The sequence below is a fragment of the Anabrus simplex genome, chromosome 1, assembly GCF_040414725.1.
Source record: "Anabrus simplex isolate iqAnaSimp1 chromosome 1, ASM4041472v1, whole genome shotgun sequence".
In the NCBI taxonomy this organism is placed as follows: domain Eukaryota; kingdom Metazoa; phylum Arthropoda; class Insecta; order Orthoptera; family Tettigoniidae; genus Anabrus; species Anabrus simplex.
In genome coordinates this window covers 487,533,518-487,550,620 of record NC_090265.1, presented here as the reverse complement: position 1 = coordinate 487,550,620, position 17,103 = coordinate 487,533,518, and positions in this window count along the sequence as shown.

Below are 17,103 nucleotides of genomic sequence, written 5' to 3'. Positions count from 1 at the left end.
CGGGCTTAATTTAAATACAACCCCACCACTCACTTTATGTGACAATGGGAAATCATGAAGCCGGTGAGGTTCGAACCCACTATCCCCCAAATGCATGCTCATAGTAACACGATTCCAGGCGGTAACGCACAATATCCAGGTTGACACAGTGACTATCAAAGACTGACACACCAGGTACTACAAGCGTTTCTACAGGATGCCTCAGCCCTTAACCGTACAATAATTTTGCATATGTTGCTTTGGTAGCGTCACCGTTGTGAGTTTCGTAGAGATTCTTGTCGACAACACTGCAAATCTCGATTCTTAGAATTAGTAGGCACATTACAGAGCTGGGCCATTTTACAACCCGATGGGACATATACGTTACTCTGTTATATCTACACTGGTTTTTGACCCATTGTGTTTGATGTGCTGTTTGAGGCGGAGAGTGACTGATTCTCTAATTTTAATGGTCATTGCACTTTATGATGGAGCTCTTCCTACCGCAGGGCAGTACCAGTATTCTCAGCCGTGCTGGTGAAATGTTCCAGTTAACAGAACATAATTTTTCCGCATCACTACACCGTTCCTTTACAGGGAGATATACTCTCCCCACTGAACGTTCTCCAGCTAAATAACCACTCCACAAGCTGTATATGTATGGCCCGGATTTTATGCATTGCACAAAAAAAAGTGATGTCACCAAACGAATAGCAAGCGGATACAGCTATTTTTAAGCGTTTCTTAATCTCAGTCTTCAGATTCGGTGGTGGGTGTGTGTTAATGATAATCAGGGCAATTTTATATTTTCACATACCATCGGACTCCAAGAAATGGATTAAGAAAATCGATACAAACCAATAAATTTGTATTTATGTTTCTAGTTTGAGTGGAACTGTCGGTAGTTATTGTCATGTTCCCAAGGTAGCACGTTCGAAGCTGGCTGTGCATGGTATCATTAGGGTAAATTTAAATATGACAATAAAAGAAGTCCAGTACCGAGCGAGCTGGCCGTGCGGTTAAGGACTAGCAGCTGTGAGCTTGCATCCGGAGAAAGTGGATTCGAACCCCACTGTCGGCAGCCCTGAAGATGGTGTTCCGTGGTTTCCCATTTTCACACCAGGTAAATGCTGGGGCTGTACCTCAATTAAGGCCGCCGCCACTTCCTTTACACTGCCAACCCTTCCCCTATCCCATTGTCACGACGTTAATCAACTTGCAAAGAAGAAGAAGAAGAAGTAGTTCCACAGGAAAATTCCGACAGCGTACCATCTCTTTAAAAAAATCTCTCTTTTCCCCCTACAATTTGCTTTACGTCTTATGGCGACGATGGGATAGGAAAGGGATAGGAGTGGGAAGGAAGCCACCGTTGCCTCAATTAAAGTACCCCCTCACCCCTGCATTTGCCTGGTGTGAACATGGGAAACCACTGAAAACCATCTTCAGGGCTGCCGACAGTGGGGTCCAAGTCAATGTTTTTCGAATGTAAGTTGACAGTTACGTGATCTTAATTCGAATAAAAGAATAGTGATCATCTGAAGGTTGTTTCACCTTTGGTGTCTGTCTGCCCGTCCATTTTGTGTTCATAAAACTGGAAAACGGCCGGACATATTTAAACCAAACTCAGGGTTCTGAATTATTTCATTATGTGCATATGACTTCAAGATAACGCACTGAGCAGAAGATCAAAATGATTACTCTCAAATATCTCCGTTGATATTAGATTTATGGAATAATTATAGGTGACAAATGTAAGAGAAAATGCAGTTCCATGGTTTATACCATTTACATATTCATCGCATGACGAATAATTGCGGAGATATATATGAAAATTAGATTTTTAGTGCAAGTCGCGTGACGCACTCTTCGCATATCACTTCGAAGTCACGGCAAGACGGGTCTACAGGAAGAACAAAACAAGCATGTTACTTCTTTCGACAGAACTGATAATAAGGGAGATAATAATAATAATAATAATAATAATAATAATAATAATAATAATAATAATAATAATAGATTTACGTCCCACTAACTTTACGGTTTTTGGAGACGCCAAAATGCCGGAATTTTGTCCCGCAGGAGTTCATTAACATGCCCGTTAATCTACCGTCACAAGATAGACGTATTTTAACACCTTCAACTACCTCCGGACTAAGCCGGCGAAGCCCGACAACCTGAGTCTAGAAGCCTACCGACTTCACCTGAGCCACCCAGTCCGATTGTAACAATGCAAATATTCATGAATTTAAATTTGTATATTTTAGCAAGGTCCATCAACGGCGAGCATCGCTGATGTGGTAATATTGTTCAGTTATTATGGTAAGTGATGGTTCTTGTAGTGAGCTATTTTATTTCTAAAAACCGCGTCGTTATAAGCTCCTATTGATTAGGAAGATAATGAAGATGGTCATCGAAATGAGAAACACCAAGGAAAGATCATTCAAAAAATGAAGGGAACAAAGGTATCATAAGCGTGAGGGTTGAATTCCCAGGCCTCGGAAGCAGTAATATCACAGGGTCAGAATAAACTACGTACCTATAATAGCCTACGATGTCCTAGTCTCTAAAACTTAACAGGAACTCACTGCGTTGATAGTTGAAGGGTGCTCTGCCTCTACCGCTTCCACACGACTCTGCTAGATGGCATTACTGATGCAATCACAGGAAATTTACCTGACAATGGCGGGTATACACCAGCTAGTTCATGCAGAATTTACGCCACTAAGCGTTTAGTCTGCAAGTTGCTAGAAGTGAAATAAACGTTACTATGTTCTCTCTAGTTGCGCTGCCTGCTGCATTATCTCGTGTATACAGCCAATTTCTAAGCCCACGTCTAGATCACTTCGGCTTACAAATGACCATGGCTGGACCGTGGACCGAGAGCTCTGCATTCCGACCGATCAAGCGAGCAGAGGATCGCCGGTCACCTCTACATTCGAGAGACAGGAAGGGATGGTCCCCATCGTCGACTGTCTTGAGAATGGTTTTCCGTGGTTCTCCATTCTCCTGCTTTAAGGCGAATGCCGTCACAGTGCCTTTATAAAATCTAAAATCACTTCCGAAGTACGTAACAGTGAATGCATCCCTCCCGATAAGATTGCCATCAGGAAGGGCATGCGGCTCACAAACGGAGCCAAGCCCCATGTGTGTGCAGCACAATTCGCACCCGCGACCTCACCAAGGTGCAGGAGAAAGGCTAGAGGAAGAGCAAGAATTATTATTATTATTATTTTTTTTTTTTGCTAGTTGCTTTACGTCGCGCCGACACAGATAGGTCTTATGGCGACGATGGGACAGGAAAGGGCTAGGACTGGGAAGGAAGCGGCCGTGGCCTTAATTAAGGTACAGCCCCAGCATTTGCCTGATGTGAAAATGGGAAACCACGGAAAACCATTTTCAGGGCTGCCGACAGTGGGGTTCGAACCTACTATCTCCCGAATACTGGATACTGGCCGCACTTAAGCGACTGCAGCTATCGAGCTCGGTAAGAATTATTTAAAAAAAGTATATTACTGATTAATTCTTCTAAAACAGAGATAATGTTAAGCTGAAATAGTCAAATGAGGAATCTACAATAATGGAAACAATTGTAAATAAACAGGACTAACACAGTAGTCAGTACATTTTACGAACATTAAATGTAAGTATTTAGATTTTGAATATCGATGAAAACAACCCGAGAGCTTAGAGAGAGAATTCCGCAAATAAAGCGTACGGTTAACACACAGTGCTGACGGAATTTCTCTAGAGTGTAGTTATTATTCTATATTGTGGTTTTATTTAAGGTTCGTATTTCACATAAGTACTGTATCTTAACTTTAAAAATACTGTTCTTCGAAAACAGATCAAAATCACACAGCATTCGATATACCACTATTTTGTCATGATTAATTGAAGAAAAAATTGCTGATTAACTGGATTTGGACACGGGAACCAAGACAAAGCACGTCTAGAGTGGATTAGATAAAGGCACAATTATCCATAACCGTATTATTTTCCAAGGCTACAAACCAGGCTAATATTTTTGACAGAGCCGGGAATTGAACTGAAGGTAAATGGGGTGAGAACTCATCTGACCTAAACATTAAAATTTTCACGAAACAAAAAAAAACTGCCGCGTATGTACTGTATGTTGGAGCCTGACAACTGATGCAATGGGTGAGGAGAAGGTGGTCAGGCCAACAAGTGGTCTTGACCCGGCGTGCGATGGCAAACGTAAGCCTTTCCATGATCCGAGATAAGCGTCGTTTCCAATATAAACGCATAATAGGCAGCGGGGTATCTAACACAGGGGCAGGAAAGCAAACACTTTAAATTTTGATTCCTAACATAAAATGGAATTCTTAGTGTTCGACATACTTCAGACTCTGATATGTAATTATGCAGTCAGGATGTTCAGAGAACTTGAAGGTGAGCTTCATGTAGCAATTCTGCGTACAAATGTGACGTGTTTGTATAAATAGCGTTGCAATACACTTGGTACAAAAGTGGGTAAGTTAGTGAACGGCTGGTCGTAGTGTCCTAAGTTCTTTGAGTTCGGTGGATTCACCGAGTGGCTGCGATGGTAGAGACTGGCTTTCTTTGCCCAAGTTGGCGGACTAGATTCCCGCTCAGTCAGCCGGTACTTCTTGCACCTCTGTATCACCGTAAACTGTAACAGTAGTTAGCGGGACGTAAACAAATAAACAAAAAATAGTAATATCGTTAATTATAAATTCAAGAGATCAAAATTAGGAAAGCAAATTTGTCGTTGATCCTAGTGAAACCGCCACTTGGCGTCTAATTCACACGTGTATTATGAATTGCTATTCGAAAACTTTTTCGTCAGGAGAACGATCGGACATTTCCCTCTGGTGAAAGGAGAAGTACATTCGAATGCCCCCCCCCCAAAAAAAATTTGACCTTTAGGAAAACTATCGGGCGATCTATGAAACTGAGGAGCCATCACCAAGAACCATAACAGCCCACAGTGCCTAAATCTTAAAAGAGGAATGAGAATAAGAAGTCATCTTTTCTTTGCAATTGGTCTAACGTCGCACTAATGCATTGAAGGTTTCTGGCAATGCGAGGTTGGGAAAGGGCTAAGATTGAGAAGAAGGGGCCGTGGCCTTAATTCAGATACAGACCCAACATTTGCCTGGTGTGTAAACGGGAAAGAACGGAAAATCATCTTAAGGACTGCCGACGATGGGATTCGAACCCACCATCTCCCGAATGCAAGCTCACAGCTACGTGATACTAACAGCACGGTCAGTAGTAGTAGTAATCAATGTGATAACCCTTGTTTCGAGCCTAATTTCTGACTATATACAGCACATCGGTAGTCTCTCTCTCTGGCTGAATTTCAACGTCGCGGTCTTTGATTTAAAGGGTCCTGAGTTCGGTACCCCGCCTGGTCTTAGATTTCAACCACGTCTTGTTTATTCCTCTCTTTCTACACACAAAACACGTCATACCAACAACCACCAAAACTCAGGACAGTGAAGTACATCCCTCAACAGAGGGTTGGGGCAGGAAGGGCATCCGGCCATAAAATAGGGCGACAAACTTCCCACCTGCGATACCGCGAGAGAGCGGGTAGAAAGTTTCAGGATAATAATAATAATAATAATAATAATAATAATAATAATAATAATAAGGAGAAGAAGAAGATACTGCACATCAGTATTTGATTATAATTCAGAGAAACTTACTGCTCTCAAGAAAAAAGTCATGGATCGTTCAGTGGACGTTGAAAGGCCCCTTAATCGCTATATAATCCGTCTTAAAATTCGAGTGTGAATTACACGTCCAGACAAAAATTTTGCCCTATTTATACCAATAAATTATTGAATATACTTCGCCACAACTTCCTCTCTCAATGGAAATGGCTTTGGATTATTGGAAGGTAAATTATTCACTATTCATCAAATCTTAAAACCGCAGTCGCCTCTGATCACAGCTAATGTTCGTTCATGTGAAAATGCAGTGACAACGAAACCTTGCTGTGCATGAGAACTAATTATCGGGCTGTCGAAAGTGTTAATGAAGTGTGGCATTAATTAAAACCACTCCACATTCGCTATGCGCTGAAATATAAAGTAACAAGCGGTTTGAAACGTGCTGATTGTTCTACTGTTTATTTTCATTACAAGATTACGGTTAAAATGTGTGACAAAGAAAACAAATGTGCAAAATAGATATTAATAACAGGGATGATTTCCGAAGTTTACGGGTTGGAATTTTGAATGGTCCAACTGTTTAATTAGTACGAATGTAGAATAGATACATATTTCAAATGTATACTGCCCTTGTATAGATACTAATGTTACTGGTTTTAGGTTCGTGTTTGATAGCCAAGTGATATCCCTGTGGATGGGATTCCATGTGAAAGTGGATGTTTCGTGGCTATCATCACGATATAAAGAGTTAACACTTTTGTGGTGTGATTTTACGCCTCACTGAACAATTTTAAAGATTTTCTTCAGAGCCACCGAGTTGCCGAAGATGTTGTCCCGCAGGAGATCTTTTAAGTGAATTGAAATGACAAGAGGCATATATAACTGAGAACTTTTAACTATTTTATTATTATTATTATTATTATTATTATTATTATTATTATTATTATTATTATTCTTTCCTTCTTCGTTATGCCCATTCATAGAGCGCGTTTGAACTTGTTAGTTGGTTTGATGGTTTGTGCCTTCTTATCCTCCCAAAATCTCTTCATGAATGCACTGTGTTGCATCTTGTGTTCTGTCGACAACTTCTTACCAGTTGTCTTTTTTGGTTTCTCCCTAAATTTATGATTGGCTACTTTAGATCTAAAAGCTCCACGATTTTCCATGATGTCGTCTGTGATATTTACTTCTTGGAGGTCCGCCTTAGTTTCTTCTAGCGATTTTATTTTGACCTCCTTTGAGTTAATTACTTTGAATAATCTTTTAGTTCGTCTGTCGCTGTTCATTCTGTAGATATGGTCATAGAAATTACGGCGCCTTTTCCGTACGGCATCAGTAAACCTGTCAGTGAAGGAGTAGAGGTCCGCTGTTCTCCTCTTAATCCACAGTCCATTTTCTCTCGTAGGACCATAAATTTTCCTGAGAATTTTCCGCTCCTGTATTATTATTATTATTATTATTATTATTATTGATACATACATCATTATATACCGTTATGCCTTTAAGCGTTCAGTCTGCAAGCCTCTGTGAATGTACTAAACGTCGCCACAGCCCTCTATTTGTAACTAGTGCTGTGGCCTCATTTAGTCCTATACCTCTTATCTTCAAATCGTTAGAAACTGAGTCTAACCGTCGTCATCTTGGTCTCCCTCTAGTTCTCTTACCCTCCATAAGAGAGTACATTATTCTTTTTTTCTTTTTTTTTTGCAATTTGCTTTACGTCGCACCGACACAGATAGGTCCCATGGCGACGATGGGGCAGGAGAGGGCTAGGAGTGGGAAGGAAGCAATCGTGGCCTTCATTAAAGTACAGTCCGAGCCTTTGCCTGGTGTGAAAATGGGAAACCACGGAAAACCATATTTAGGGCTGCCGACAGTGGGGTTCGAACCCACTATCTCCCGAATACTGGATACTTGACGCACTTAAGCGACTGCAGCTATCGAGCTCGGTACATTATTGTCCTAGGTAACCTATCCTCCTCCATTCGCCTCACATAACCCCACCACCGAAGACAGTTTATGCGTACAGCTTCATCCATCGAGTTCATTCCTAATTTAGCCTCTATCTACTCATTCTGAGTATCTTCCTGTCATTGTTCCCACCTGCTTTTACCAGCAAACACTCTCGCTACTTTCATGTCTGTTACTTTTAACTTATGAATAAGATATCCTGAGTCCATCCAGATTTCGCTCCCGGAAAGCAAAGTTGGTCTGAAAACAGACCGATGTAAAGTTAGTTTCTTACGGGAGCTGACTTCCTTCTTACAGAATACTGTTGATCGCAACCGTGAGCTCACTGCATTAGCTTTACAACACCTTGATTCAATCACTCTTACTAGGCCTATATTATCATCCTGGGTTAACACACATCCTGTTCCAGCTTTGTATCACCAATTTGACCTTCAGTTCTCTTGGATTTCTTACCTACTAACATCAATTTAGTCTTCGAAAGGCTAATTTTTATACCATACTCATTGCACCTATTTTCAAGTTCCAAAATATTAGACTGCAGGCTTTCGGCACAATCTGCCAGTAAGACCGACTCGTCAGCATAGGCCAGACTGCTTATTACATTTCCACCTAACTGAATCCCTCCCTGCCACTTTATACCTTTCAGAAAATCATCCATGTACTCTACGAACAACAAAGGGGAAAGATTAGAGCCTTGTCAAACCCCTGTAAGTACCCTGAACCAAGAACTCATTCTGCCAACAATTCTCACTGCAGCCCAACTGTTAACATAAATGCCTTTGATTGATTTTAATAATCTACCTTTAATTCCATAGTCCCCCAGTACGGCAGACATCTTTTCCCCCAGTACCCTGTCATATGCTTTCTCTAGATCTACGAAACATAAACACAACTACCTATTCCTCTCGTACCATTTTTCAATTGCATGCGCATGCTGAAAATCCGATCCTGACAGCCTTTCTGTGGTCTGAAACCACACTGGTTTTCATCCAAATTCCTCTCAACCACTGACCGCACCCTCCCTGCCAAGATGTGAGTGAATACTTTGCTTGGTATACTAATCAATGAGATACCTCGATAGTTGTTGCAATCCTTCCTGTTCCCTTGCTTATAGATAGATGCAATTACTGCTTTTGTCCAATCTGAAGGTACCTTACCAACACCTCAGGCTAATTTTATTATTCAGTGAAGCCATTTTATCCCTGCCTTCCCACTATACTTCACAGTTTCAGGTCTAATTTCATCTATTTCTGCTGCTTTGTGACAATGGAGTTTATTTACCACACTTTCCACTTCCTCAAGCGTGATTTCACCAACATCATTTTCCTCCTCCCCATGAGCTCGGTTGTTCGCGACACCACCAGAAATTTTTCCTTTTACGTTGAGAATATTTTCAAAATATTCCCTCCACCTGTCCCGTGATTCCCTGCGTTCACCTGATTTACCCAAAACACTCAATGCTTCATAAAACTTGTCGACTTCATCCTCATCTGCACCCTCACATGGTGAATACACCAAGGCAATTCTCGCCCTAATTCCTCCAACTGACAAATCTACCCACATCATTCGCTCATTTACGTGCCTAACAGAAACTATGTTGCGTGCAATAGTATTCCTGATGAACAGCCCTACCCCACACTCTGCCCTTCCGTTTTTAACACCCGTCAAGTACACTTTATAATCTGCTATCTCTTCCTCGTTATCTCCCCTTACCCGAATATCATTTGTTCCTAGCACATCCAGATGCATCCTCTTTGCTGACTAAGCCTGTTCTATTTTCTTTCTTTCATAAGCCCCATTAATATTGATAGCTTGCCTTAGAATTTCATATATTTCGCTAGATTGTTTCCAAGGAGACTCTCGCCAATCAAATGGGAGTGGGACTCCATTACTCCCACAGGTCCGGGGCTTGCTTAAAATGTTCTGAGCTCGGTAAATTCATGAAGCAGGATGCTACCCTACTTACACATATTCCCAGTGAGGTTCTCTCCTCTAACAGGTTAGGGATCACTGGTGGATTGTATAGTCTTAGTCGCCTGAGCACAAGGAGGGCCACGACTCAGAATATGTCCGAGATGCCCATTCCCATTCCATAGCAACCGGTATCCCGACTCTCAGGACCACTTACTAGGCCACTCAGCCGTTGCCCATGGTTTACGAACTAGGACGTGACTACAGTAACCCACATTGTTTCATTGTTTATTCCTGAAATTGCTCCTGCTTTCCCTTTCCTCCCTTTCTCTAATATTTCTTTTACTTCAGCAACTGAAATTTCCTTATCTAAATCGGGCAGGGAGCACCGCAATCCTCTCGAGATTCCCCTCTTCTGAACATCCTGTTTCCAACTATCTTCACCACTTAATAGTTTACTAAAGTAATCCATTCTGTATGGCTTATGTTTACCTGGGTTATATTTTTTCCATCTTTACAGATTTGATTTATTGTAAGCCATACTTTCTTAGTATTATTATTCAGAGCCTCTCTGTTTAAGTTGCCAGTTTGTTCCTTCTGCCACAAAACTTTAGTTCTTACCAATAATTTTTTATACTCTTTTCTTTTGCTACAGAATGCAGTTCTTGGTTCCTGCCCGCCTATTTTTCTGAATGTGTCTAGTGCTTTCATTACTTCTGATTCTTTTTGTCTGCATTCTTCATTGTACCACCCACTATTTCTTTGTATTCTTACCTCCCGAACCCGCATCTTATGTCCTGCCATCAGTATTGAGTTTTCTAATAGCTTTATCGCCTCGTCTATTTTATTATCTTCCATCGCGGACTTTATTCCTATCTTGATAATTTCAAAGGACCTACCTTCAAAATATCCCTTGAATTCTGCGCTGAGGTCTTCTCTCCATATATATTTTGTCACTGGCCTCTCTTTGATATTATTTATATAATTCCCCCCAGTATTATCTTCCGTGCTTACCATATTAATAATTATGCAGTAACCCACATCATGAACCGACAAGAGGCTGACGTATTTGAGCACCTGCAAATACCACCGGACTGAGCCAGGATAGAATCTGCCAAGCTGGGGGTCAGGACGCTAGTGCCTCAATCGTCTGAGCCACTCAGTCCGGCATAATTAAACCGCACACTTACAAATTCACCCAAACTTTAGAAACTATTACAAGACAATCACACAATTTCACACACAACTTAAATTCTTCCAATGCTTTAACACTACAATTTACAGTAGATTGAGCTGAACACTGAAAGATAGTACCATAATATAGAATTTTATACAAACTTTGCAGGTTAGTGGAGTCTGTTACCGGGTGAGTTGGCCGTGCGCGTAGAGGAGCGCGGCTGTGAGTTTGCATCCGGGAGATAGTGGGTTCGAATCCCACTGTCGGCAGCCCTGAAGATGGTTTTCCGTGGTTTCCCATTTTCACACCAGGCAAATGCTGGGGCTGTGCCTTAATTAAGGCCACGGCCGCTTCCTTCCAACTCTTAGGCCTATTCTATCCCATCGTCGCCATAAGACCTATCTGTGTCGGTGCGACGTAAAGCCCCTAGCAAACAAAAAAAAAAAGTGAAGTCTGTTCTTGAGGCATCTTACATTGGTGGTAATGCATTCCAGTTACCACCAAACTGAGCCAAGATGTAACTCAGCAAGTTAGGCTTAAAACGACAGCCGAACGACAACGAAGACCACCTGAACCACATAGCCCGGCTGGCAGTTTGGTTAAACACGATTCCGGCGATGTATTAAGTTGTAGCATGTCTTCAGGAACGCTTGTTTCGTTGAAAACTCAAAAAAGATCTATTGAGTAAAATATGTTTGGAATGGTTCTGAATCGAAGTAGTTTCTCACGATAAGGGGGAAATCGATGTTAAAGGGACAATTTGGGAAAGTAATGAACATAACCATGATCCAACGTCCGGCTCCATGGCTAAATGGTTAGCGTGCTGGCCTTTGGTCACAGGGGTCCCTGGTTCTATTCCCGGCAGGGTCGGGAATTTTAAACATAATTGGTTTATTCCGCTGGGGGCTGGGTGATTGTTTCGTCTTCATCACCATTTCATCCTCATCATGACGCGTGGGTCGCCTACGAGCGTCAAATCTGAACATGTCCTCGGACACTACCGGCAATAAAAGCCATATGTCATTTCATTTTCATTCTGATTCAATTACAGAATACACCCAGTCAATCATCTTCACGCACAATGTTAGAAATGTGTATGTTTCTTCTTTTTTCTCAAAGCCGGGAGATAGTGGGTTCGAGCCCCTCTGTCGGCAAACCTGAAGACGGCTTCCCGTGTTCTCCCATTTTCACAACAGACTAATGCTGGGACTGTACCTTAATTAAGTCCACAGTCGCTTCCTTTCCACCCCTAGGCCTTTCCTATGTCACCGTCGCCATAAGACGGTGCTACGCAAAACAAAAGAAAAAAACAAAATTCTCAAAGCCACACCCGCATTCTGCTCCAAGAATTTGGTGTAAAACTCACCTGTCGTTTTCAATGTCAGCGCTCGAGTATTAAGTTCCACAAGCTGGTAGAGCTGATCAATTAACAGAACTCACCTGTGACTTCACTTCACTTTCATTCCCCAAGATAAAGAAACCACTTCGTGATATTTCATTCATAGCTATTCCAAATATTAACCAAACAGGTACTACGGACGACACATAACAACTTTCACATTGCTGGCAATGGGTATCAAAGAACACTGATAACTCCATCCAAGGAAGAACAGTTCCAAAGAAAAATTCAATCCGTACTAAATAAACAGTCAGTACCCACTATTCAAATTCCAGCACACAAACGTTAATAATGAGAATTAAATATGTTCTAACAAAATCTGGATCAGAAAGTTAACTTCGTAGAAAGATTACAGTTTTAATAATAATAATAATAATAATAATAATAATAATAATAATCATAATAATAATAATAATAATAATAATAATAATAATAATAATAATAATAATAATAATAATAATAATAATAATAATGGTATTTGCCTTACGTCCCACTAACTACTTTTACGGTTTTCGGAGTCGCCGAGGTGCCTAGATTTAGTCCCTCAGGAGTTATTTTACGTGCCAGTAAATCTAACGACTGATGTACTGTAGCACCTTCAAATGCCACCGGACTCAGCCAGGAAAGAACCTGCCAAGTTGGGGTCAGAAGGCCAGCGCCTCAACCGTCTGAGCCACTCAGCAGAGCGACTACAGTTTTCTTGGCATTATCCAGGCCAAGTATTTACCTTCTTTCGCTGGAGGAGTGTCCGATTCCATCACAAACTGATTAGCATGATGGCCTTTAGTCTGAGGCGTCTCGGGCTCTATTCCAATTCCTCTGGCTCAGGGACTGGACGTGTGGGCCGTCTTCATCATTAGATTTTATTCTGAGTAGGGCATCATCCTCACAGACGCGTAGGTCACCCCCTGCCGTCAATTCGAAAGACCTGCACGAGGTATACACACCTCACCTTAAACATCCTTCTGTAACACGTCCTCGCAAATAATTCTATTTCCTTGCTTTTCAAACTAGTTATTGTCCATGATTTTCCTTATGTATCTTACGTTACACACAAGAATCTTCAGAAATATTTTCTGTACACATATGAGGAAATGTATTTTCGTAACAAAACTTTTTCTTGCTTGAGCTAGAATATCTTTCCACGTCGTCCTTACTTCTGTCATCAGTCGTTTTTCTACAACCAAAACAACAATGTCCATTTCTTTTCTTCAAGGCTTAAATTCTCTAACCTGATGTTTCTCGCACAGTCTAGTTTTATTCTATCGATTTTTATCCTGAATACCTTGTCCAAAATTGTATCCGTACCATTAAGTAATTTCTCCAGATTCTCTGCAGATTTAAATACAATAAAAGTATCATACGCAAATCTTGAGATGTTTGGTTTCTTTTTTTTTTTTTGCTAGGGGCTTTACGTCGCACCGACACAGATAGGTCTTATGGCGACGATGGGATGGGAAAGGCCTGGGAGTTGGAAGGAAGCGGCCGTGGCCTTAATTAAGGTACAGCCTCAGCATTTGCCTGGTGTGAAAATGGGAAACCACGGAAAACCATTTTCAGGGCTGCCGATAGTGGGATTCGAACCTACTATCTCCCGGATGCAAGCTCACAGCCGCGCGCCTTGACGCGCACGGCCAACTCACCCGGTGTTTGGTTTCCTCTTCTAGAATTGCGATTCCCTTTCTAAATGTATTTTTGATTTTCCTTTACTGCCTGTTCTACACACTCATTTTTTTTTAAATGGGATGGGAGACAAAATCCAATCCTGCCTCACTGCTTTCAAGACAGTTGCTTTTTATGTATATCCTTCGATCTTGATCACTACAGTAGGACTATTTTACAGGTTGTTTTGACCCTTCTTGATATTTGCAACAGTCTTTCTTTACAACAGTATATTGCTAATTGTACACAAGTTCTCTTTAAAATATTCCTAATTGCTTAAAAATGGCCAAATAATGAATCGGTGATTGTATTCCAACATGGCGACCTTATGATAGCATAATATCAGCGTTTCATAGCAGACAAGTTTCTGTTGAGAAATAGTACAGTATTGTGGATATATATTTCGGGCCATGGAGTAAAAGTCATGTTATATCGGAGTCATCATATAACAAGTTACTGATTTAATTTTCAACAGTTAATATAAGAAAATTATCATTATTAAAGAATGAAAATGCAATTTTCTGAAATAATAATAATAATGTTATTGCCTTTATGTCCCACTAACTACTTTTACGATTTTCAGAGACGCTGAGATGCCGCAATTTACTCCCGCAGTTCTTTTAAGTGACACTAAATCTATCCACACACGAGGCTGGCGTATCTGAACACCTTCAAATACCATCGAATTGAGCCACATCGAACCTGCCAAGTTGAGGTCAGCCCAGCTTTTCCTGAAATATGTAAGCCTACTCAATTCAAATCCTCTATAATTAATACTGATTTTAAAACTTCAAACGTATCTCCTGAAATGCAGTTACTTTCGATGCATACTCTTTATCCCTGGCACGAAAGATATGTCTGTCATAAGGAAAATATTTAATGCCAAACCATCTGCTTATAAGAATGGAAGGCTTCCGCAAATCTAAATCTCAGAACCCTATTCACTGGAATTAACCTGGTACTCATTCATGTCGTATAGAGAGTGGACCTTCACGCCAAGTACAAATCAAAGAGTTGTATGCCTGTTACTGAATTTATCAATGTCTCTTATCGTGACCGCCGTACCAAAGCAGCCCCTAAATATTTCCAAATAAAGATGATTTTCTCCTAACATTACGGGACCTCAAAAATGTCGTTCGGTGCGCGCACAGTCAAACAGCTCTTGATTTTCTGCGTGGAGTCTCTGAAGCGAATCTTCTCGTAAGCAAGCAAATATAGGATATTTCTTGCTTCAAATGCGAAAGCCAACAGAAGCAATAGACGATAATCATTCTCATCATTGTCTCGGAGGTGATTTGAAGTTTCAGGAAATGTTTTGTATATCGAAAGTAGTTGTGGACATGTTACACAATGAACTAGCGCCGAAGTCCTGTGCTTACCAACTAGAGGCAGAACTCTTTAAATCCTCCCTTTTCTTGTAAAAACTTCATTCATTGGGAGTTGACAGGAAGTGCGCCTTCTCGAGCAATGTTCCCATGCTGCAGCCAATTACTGTTACCGAGGGCCTTCGGGCTGTGATCCTTCAGCACAAAGTTACAGTAAGTTCCGCTTCCAGTCTTCACCAATTACTATCTCTCCTCTCCCACTATCGATTTCCTTCTTCATGTCTGATCAATTCTTGACTGTAGGAAAGAAACCTAAGAATGTCAATATAAGAAGTACTACCAAGCAGGATGTTTAGTCTACTCTATAACGAAGAACAGAGAGTCCTGAGAAGACATTATCCGTATCATTCTTTCTCAGTCTGAGTGGTATTTGAAGCAAATTTCTCCTTGGGAGCTAACGAAGGTTCTGACATGAGTCGTGACTATATATTTACGAAGCGAGTCTAGCATTCCTTCCATCACCATTCTGTCCTTTTATCTATCTTCTATTTCCGGCGTCTCTTGGCGAACACTTCTTTTCATTCGAGATCAACACAGCATACAATGGTTGCGGCATAATTTAAGTTCTCACCCGGAAGATAGGATGGATCCTTCCTCAACAGATCCATCATCAGTTGCTGTCATAAGGTTTGTTCCAACACACAGTTGGGAAGGAATTCGGAACGCAAGTAAGTTTCTTGCTTTTCACACATATATATAATAATTTGACACACTTGGCACATGTAGGGTCGCGGGTGCGAAATGCGCCGCACGTGTGGATTTGGACCTGTTTTACGGCTGGATACCCTTCCTGATGCCAACCCGACATGGAGGGATGTAATTACTATTGCGTGTTTCTGTGGTGGTTGGTAGTGTGGTATGTTGTCCGAATATGAAGAGGAGAGTGTTGAGACGGACACAAACACCCAGTCTCCGAGCCAGAAGAATTAATCAGAAAGGAATAAAATCGCCGACCCAGCCGGGAATCGAATCCGGGACCCTCTGAACCGAAGACCAGTACGCTAACCATTCATCCAACGAGTCGGACTATCTATATATACTGTACCGTATATATGTAAATTAAGGTATAAAAATGAAAATGGACGTGAATTAATGAGGCACTTCCAGGCATCAGAGAAATTTACCCTTGGTAACCGAGAGCTGATGATTTCAGAACCCCTAGAAAAACGAAAATTCTCAAAATACCCTGATGGGGCCTCGCTGAGAGTCTCAAGTTTGGGGCTCAGCATAAGAACGCAGACGGATATATTTATCCAAAACTAAAACCTATAGGTTTCACGGGCTTGAAAGGTTCGTGATAAAATTATTTTTTTACCCCCTCACCCAACTCAAGATGGCGGCACAATCTGCCGACGAGCTAGAAAATTGAAATTTGGTTTGGGCGCTGGGCAGCGTCGAAATCTGACGACGGGTGCGAGAGTAAGTTTGTTCCGATTTGATTTCTTAATACGGAAGGTATGCAACCCTTTAGCCATCTGTGTACTGCAGATGGACGACTTCAGGATAACAATATTCCTGTAGTCTGCCAGTGCAGTATCGTTGTTAATGGCAGTGCGACATGTACCAGTACAGAGCTGCGGAAATGAGCGACATGACGCCTATAACCGACGGAAAATTTACAAGATGTTTAAATTTTTCATTTTTACCCTCGGAAAACATCGAAATGTTGAGGCAATTTTAAAGACGGTTCGAGGTATTTGGTGGCTAAACGGTATGTCGTATCACAAAACGGATGGCACAACCTCGGTTCAATTTGGAGCGATTTACAACTTTGGTCCTATGATTTTTTGTCGTATCTCTTTCACCGTTATACGTCAGATTTGGCTGTATTTCTCGATTGTACGTAAGTTTCTTGCTTTTCACACACACACACACACACACACACACATATATATATATATATATATATATAATTTGACACACTTATGGGCACACATACTGGCACGACCAATGGCTATG